Consider the following 7,045-nt stretch of genomic DNA (forward strand, 5'->3'; position numbering starts at 1 on the left):
AGTGCATTTTTATCAGATCTGAGCTTGCTGGATGAAATGTAAAAAATCCACAAACCATGGGTCTTCTCCGTCAACCTCTTATTATGCATATCTGATGGTATACACAGGCCAGTTTACATCTACACAAGCAATTTCATTCTATGTGATTCTGAGTGAATGGTTTTACAGACAGACTTGATATATCTTATCTGTCAAATTATATTACCTTTAGCTGCCCTGAAGTTAATACAACCCTTCACTTCCCCCTCCATCTACTCTATTGTATGCATCCCCCCTACCTCTTTATCATGAAGTTTTCTGTTATTATCCACTACAAATTCAATTTAAAACATTTTTGTTGTTTGACACAATTTAAACACAAAATATTATTAAAGGTTTGTATTTGAAATTATGTATCATAATAAACAGCAAAACAAAATTGTAGAGCTGACTGCGGGTTATTTTTTTTAATTTTGCCACTGCAAGGTAGCCAACCTTTCTTATACAATCCTGACTCTAACGAAAGAAGCAGTATAAAGTCAGGAGTCTTAAACTAATCCCATCAGTGCCTAGACAATGAAGATAAATATTCAAATGTACTGTACTCATAGTAAATTTTGTAATATTTTATAAAATTAATCATGACACCAACAGACTTACCAGAGAAATGTTGGCTAGATCTAATTAGTGATCTGCTATATGTTCAATTGCTCTGTTTTGTTTGACTTATTCCATAAGTCAATGTAAAAAGCAAAGTTGATGCGCAGTAACCCATTAAAAGAAAAAAAGATGACTACTGTCTGGGTGCAACAGGTTACCATAGTTTGCATATTATAACGCTTATTGCATTACGGACAATAGTAAATCCTGATGGGTTGCTATGGGCTACTTCACTTTGGACATAATCATTGCTGATTTTGCTATAGATAAACTTTTTTTCTGATCACTTGCTAGAAGCTACTGTACTTTGGACATCATCATTGCTCCCTGCACTCCAAAGACAGTTGATTTGTAATGAGTCCCTCTAGGCTGATGAACTTTAATCATCATAATTGTTCTACAGATAAAGTTCGTAATTGAGGGGTCACTATGGGCTACAGAATTTTGTTCATCATCATTGCTCATTGTGTTTTGGGTCGCTATGAGCTACAGCACGTTGGACATAATCAATGCTCATTTTTCTACAAGTAAAATGCATTTCTGATGGATTGATGTGGGCTACTGCACTTTGGACACCATCATTCCTCAAAGACTTTCAAAAAAGTTGATTTTAGATGGGTCGCTATGGGCTTCTGCACTTTGCAATACTACACATGTGGTAAGGTAATGTAATATAAGTTATTACTGGCAGCATACTAGATGCTCACATGTTCCAACCTGTGCATAATTCCATAATATTATCCAAAAACTGGGAGTAGAAGGAAGTAGTAATTTTAATATTGTTCCACTTATTTTGTGATCACAGATTTATCACTATACAACTTTCTTCCAAAGGTATTCTTTATAAGTTAATCACACTTTGCACATACTGCCATTATTTTGTTACATTTGCCCTTAGGTGTAAGATTCCCTTTTTTCTTTGCCTTGCAAACATCAGATGCTCTATACCATACCCTGATACCATACCAGAAAACACACCATAACAGATGCATTAACAAATGGTCTTAACTGTATCCTGGCCATCTGCTAAAAGTCAACCTGCAAAACAGCATTTGTCACTTAGACATCCAGTAGCCTCCTCTCCATGTTAGTGTAAGAAATCATTACCAACTCCACCTTTTACAAATCAGTCTCCCAAAGGGTTTTTTTTATACTTCAAAGCATATAATGAGGATTCAAAGACAATACAATAAAGAAAACTTTATGCTTTCTGACTAAAGTGTCTGCTAACATCAGATGTCTTCTCCATGAATGGACCTACATTGTCCCTGGGGCAGGGAATACATGGGGATCAGAAGACCATCAATGAAGCTAATTATTGACTGAGAACTAGTGCATGCATTTTATTGCCTCTAGCACTTTACTGGAATTAAACTGTGCAGAAATGCATGCCCAGGAGACACATCACCCTTGTACTTATTAAATGCCTTTTGGGCAAGGAAGACACCTAGACAAGAACTGCACTTACCTGTGAAGGAGAAGTACTGGGGCAGCCAAGGGATGCTCTGCTGAGAAATCAAGTCCTGGAAGTGTCTTTAGCTTGAGCTGATATGTCTCCAGGGATGAGCACTGGATGGGGTGACACCTCTAGAATGTCAGCTGCACAGGGAGCAGGTATTATATCCACAGCACAGGCTGATCCAGCAGCACCCAAATATAAGCAGGCACTGCAAGCACAACACATCAGCACGTTTTCACCCTCCCCTCATTTTTGTTGTTGGTTGTAGAGATGCTGATGATGAAAAAAGCACGTCATTGCTGTGTGAAAGATCGTTCCGGATCGGGGCTGTCCTCACCACTGCACCTCCCCTTATAAGTAGGGTGCTTCTATGGATGACAGTGGTCATTTACAACTTCAGCAGAGCAGGTAGCCTTATGTGACAGCTCTTTCTGCCAAACTGTCAGATCCAGGCACATCATCCTCTGCCTGCTACCATGAGACTAATGTGGGAGAATTCTCATTACACCCAACACACAAGCATCTCACATATCCAGCCTTAAAGCAAAGACTGATTTGTAAATGACAAATTCTTTCTGATGCAAAGACAGGTCCTTTAGTTTTAGAATATTAGTAAAGTTCTGATCTGTTAGAATCAGACATAAAGAATAATGTGATCTCACAATATTTAGGCTTAATAAAATAATAATCAGACACTGATCTGAATTCATAAATTCTTTCCAGTGCTTCTGTTTCTTAACACAAGTACTGATGTGACAATCAGAAATCAAAGCAATGTGACCTCACTGGATTATTGCAATATCCTGTCTTAAAGAAATAATAATTAGGAACTGATCTGAAGCAAGTGATTGTTTCCAGAGCAAAGATAGGTCACTGCTAGGTGTCAGCATAGTGTTAGGGTATAATCTGTAAGTAAGGTGGCGGATTTTTATTTCCCTCTATATATATGTCCCTGTTTCATGTAATTGCTTTGCTCTGTACCCCCTGTTTTGCTTAATACCAATAGAACAATTGTACCACTCTTCTGGTTTTCTAGCACAGTTTTAAAGGGCTGGGTATATGGGTGCAGATATTTTACTGGATCTGAAGACTGGAGCAGATATATTGAGTTTCAAAGTATGCCACTGCACGAGGGTTCCCTTCCTTAGCCAATAGGGGCCCTAAATTAGTTCAATTAGGAGGGTGATTGGGGAGAGTGCCCCCCAACGTTCAATGAGGGGGGGGGGGTTTGACTTTCTCTCAAAATGATCATTGATGATCATTGTACATGTGTTTGCAGTGTTTTGGGTCATCCATTTTCAATTGTAAAATTAGATCAATTAGTTAACTGAATGCAAAATTGGAAGCAAATCTCCCTATATGTATTAAGTCTAAGATAGTGACAGACTCTGGAGCAAGGTTTTTCAACAAAGGTTATGTGGAACCTTACTGTGTTCTTCTGGAGGTTGCTAGGGGTTCCTTGAACTATAAGCAGTTTGTGACTCTCAGGTCAGTTTAACAGACACCAATGATCTTTAGTCTATCTGAAAGAGTGACAGCCTTCCCACTGGCTAGCAATGAAGGAGGCATTCTTCCTACTGACCACCATAATAATATACTGTGAGCTGTGGATACAGTAATAAAATCCAGGGTTTCCTGAAGACCTGAAAGGTATATCAGGGGGTTCCCCCATGTTAAAAAGGTCATAAAACAATGGTCTAGAGGGTGGATGGAAATGCAGACATGATCCAGGCTACTGTAGGATGTGTGCACATCTACTATTCTCTTCATACAGAGAATTCAGAAACAGATCAGATGCATTGCCACATGATTTTCAAAACTTATCGGAAATGCAAACCTAATGCTACTGTACACAATTGCTTAGGCACTAATGTTTGCTCCCGCGACCACTGACCATGAACAAGAAAGTTCAGCACAGCTTAGCATTCATGGTTCTACAAAGAGGAAAGAAAAGGCATGCACATTGTTTGTCAGTTTCTTAGGGGAAAACACATGTACATGTATTCATGTATTGCAGAAATGTACTACATTTCTTGGCTAGGATACTCATATATCCTAGATAAAAATCATCATAATGTGACATTGCAATATTAGAACATTACAGGTGTACATTTCTTTCTTATAATGCATACAAAAACAATTTCCAGTCATTCTGCATTTAGTGTGCAAGGATACAATGGTAATTATTTGCATATTTTATGGAAGGCTGAAAACTAGAGAGGTCTAGGATAATGCCCTTCTGCTCTATTCAGGCCCGACAATTGGCCACTTAGTTACCATTAACTGCACCCGTTATTCAAGAGGACCCTTGTTGTGATCATTGTCTGACCACTCGGTCAGAACCCAAAAAGGAGATCATCTACTGCCGACTTCCTCCTCCATCTCCATCTGTCCATCTGTCAAAGCCTGGAAAAGGAAAACAGTAGCAAAATCACATGTGGTGGCTCTGTTAAAACCAGCTGGTAAAGTTACACTTATGGTGAGTTGCTGAGGGTTTGTGCTAACAGAGGGTGTTGGTGCTCCTGATGTGAATGTAGGATTTTAGAGGGGACGTTACTGTAAAAAGGGGGGGGGGGGGTCCTGATGTGAAGGCGGAACTCTGATGTGAAGGTGAATACTTTGGGTCACTGATGTAAAATGGGGAACTTTGACATAAATGGGGGCCAGAAGTGAAGGAGAGTGAGCTCTGACCTGAAGGAGTAGGACTTCTGCCCTCCTAATATGAAGGAGAATTTCAGATTTGAGAGAGCTTGTCCTAAATAGTAGGGATTTTGTCAAATATTAGTCCTGTAGCTAGAAGACCATCAGTGGTAGTACAGAGTTGCTGCTAAAGGGACCACAGATTTGTAGCTAGACCACTGAAAAGACTTGTAAACTGATCTATGTAGCTAAAGCCTCACATTTCTTCCAAATGTGTCATTAAATTTATGAAGAATGATACAGTGTGAAAATATTTAAATGATACAGCTAATTTTCACAATGGATGATTACTTCATATACTAGACAAGCAAAATCTGATGCAACGAAAAGTTAGAAAAAAATATTTTGGAGGGGGATTTTACCTCTTGTACTGTTGTCCCTGGTACAAGTGACCCCAATAAAAGATTTTCCCTTACTGTTTATATAGGAAACAAGTATAAAATTATGAGTTTTCCCCCCATTTTCTGACAATAGCCACAATTAATGCTAATCTCTCCAATGGGGACACATACAGCTATAAAAAGTTGACTGGGGGTATAACCCTTCCCAAATCTATTCTTACATACAGACTTTAAGTACATATTGCTTTATTAATCTCACACAATTCTATTTTGTCTGTTGTTGTAATACCACTGCATTATTTTGTAAGACAATTATTTAAATAAATTACTTTTGAAAGATACATTCCTGGTATTTAGATTTCTACTAAAATATGAACATTTTGTTGGGTACCAGAAATCAGTATTAGAAGTGTGGTGGGTAAGACCTCTTGTTTCCTGCTCCTAAGTCCTATTTTGTGGTCAGCTAACGAGGCTTTGCCGATGATATTGGAGCACAAATCCCACCTTTGCTGGTTTGCTCACTTTCTGCAGATTTCTTGGATGTATCGAAAGGTACAGGCACAAGCTTTGTTTTGTTGCCTTTTTGATGCTGATTACCAGCTCTGTATCTATCCCAGATAGTGCTTCAAACTGCATGGTTTGACCTCCAAAACAGATGATTACAGCCTCAGCGAATTGATTGTAGTCTTGAGTTTACAGTTATTGCATTGTGCCTATTAGACCCATAACAGCTTGGGTAAAAAACACTTTGTCACGCTCTGTGGGTACTCAATTGACAGACTTTAAACCACTTCCCTAAATCATGAGGCATGTTGCTTTCAGATTCTGCTTTGAGTTCTTCAATATGGGTATCCATAAAAAGAAAATAAAAAAAAATTAAAAAATGTGGATTTTTAAAGGGAATTGCATTATGGACTTGTGCCAGGTATATCCCTAGTTGGTGTTTAAATAAAGCAATACCACCCAAAGCTATACCTCTGGTTCTTAGACATTACAAAACAAATCTTATTTTCTGCAGAAGCATTTACATATTACAAGGTGACTCTTATGGTTGAACATTTTTCAGTAACCAGCTTTCTGAATTATATAATTGCTTATTGACGTGTGCACTGTCCTTTAACTTAATTGACTGGCTAGATATACTTGAATAGCAGAACTTTTCAGTACCATTCAGCCTGTCAACATGTAGAGGCCACCATCTTGGTGGAGTCGTAGGGTTATGCTCACTTTTCTATCTCCCCGATGACTTGTGATGAACTGATGACCACTTTAGCAACCACCATGCTGCTTTGGCGCCTGGGTCACAGGCAGATCATGAGAAGTGAGAAGTCTGTCAGAGTTAGGGTCTATATCAACCATTCTACTTACTTGAATTCAGCCACCAATACATCTGTAATATTTATGTCCCTTTACCTCCCCTGACACTAAGTGCTGAGCCTCGACAATGTGCTCCCAATAGCTGGCTTCAAGTTGCATCTTTACCATGCCTAATCAGGGACAGCAGACAAGGAGGATGTACTGGGGGTACTGGATGCACTAACTTGCCAGTGTGCCTCTGATCTGGTGGGAGCAGAAGGGGACAGTAGTAACCAGCAGTGTGGAGCCATAAGTCTGACCAGCAGGGTGAACTGACCAGCAGTATTAGGGCACATTAGTGACCAGCTGTGTGGTTACACAGGAATGATCAGCAGTATGGTCATAACTCTTAATATCTCCAAATTGTCACTAAATTGGAAGGACTGTCCTCCTTTCCTCCTCAGCTGTCCCACTTTTAGATATTTATATTTTGTTAGGTATAGTAATAAGGCATAGAACTGCCAAGCAAGATGTGGACTGATCAGCAGTGTTTTGGGCACAGGACTCACCACCAGTGTTAGGGTACAGTACTGACCAGTACAAGACAGGC

The 7,045-nt window shown here is 39.2% G+C and overlaps 1 protein-coding gene across 2 annotated transcripts in view; it reads right to left on the minus strand.

Moving 5' to 3' along the window:
- Nucleotides 1-2,351, minus strand: part of NPFFR2 (neuropeptide FF receptor 2) — a 72,614-nt gene extending 70,263 nt beyond the window's left edge. For both annotated transcript variants that reach the window (XM_072405384.1, XM_072405383.1), the window contains exon 1: nt 2,108-2,351. The gene's annotated coding sequence lies outside the window, so the exon portion shown is untranslated. The remainder of the gene's footprint in view (nt 1-2,107) is intronic.
- Between the last annotated feature and the right edge of the window lie 4,694 nt (nt 2,352-7,045).

This window comes from Pyxicephalus adspersus, chromosome 3 (assembly GCF_032062135.1).
Source record: "Pyxicephalus adspersus chromosome 3, UCB_Pads_2.0, whole genome shotgun sequence".
Classification (NCBI taxonomy): Eukaryota; Metazoa; Chordata; class Amphibia; order Anura; family Pyxicephalidae; genus Pyxicephalus; species Pyxicephalus adspersus.